Source organism: Pteropus vampyrus, unplaced genomic scaffold (genome assembly GCF_000151845.1).
Source record: "Pteropus vampyrus isolate Shadow unplaced genomic scaffold, Pvam_2.0 Scaffold1738, whole genome shotgun sequence".
Lineage (NCBI taxonomy): Eukaryota > Metazoa > Chordata > Mammalia > Chiroptera > Pteropodidae > Pteropus > Pteropus vampyrus.
The window spans coordinates 1-353 of NW_011890519.1; positions in this window are offsets into that span (position 1 = coordinate 1).

A 353-nucleotide genomic window follows, 5' to 3' on the forward strand; every position below is an offset into this window, starting at 1 on the left:
CTGCCTTGGGTGGGGTGGGTGGGGGCTGGAGGCCACTGTGGGCCCAAGGCCCATAGAGGCCTGGCCTGGCCTGGGCTCCTGGCTGGTCAGGGGATCTTGTCCCTGGTCATTCTGCTGCTGGCTCTGGCACCCCCACTGCACCAGCGTGAGCACGGGCACACATGTGCCGGAGTGCGGCCCCTGCCCTGCTTGCTTGGCCGGAGCCTTCCCTGACACGGGCCCCAGCTCACCTCCGACGCGGACACAGCCCCGGGTCTGTGGCACCGCCGCTGCACCAGCGTGAGCACGGGCACACACGTGCCGGAGTGCGGCCCCTGCCCTGCTTGCTCGGCCGGAGCCTTCCCTGACACGGG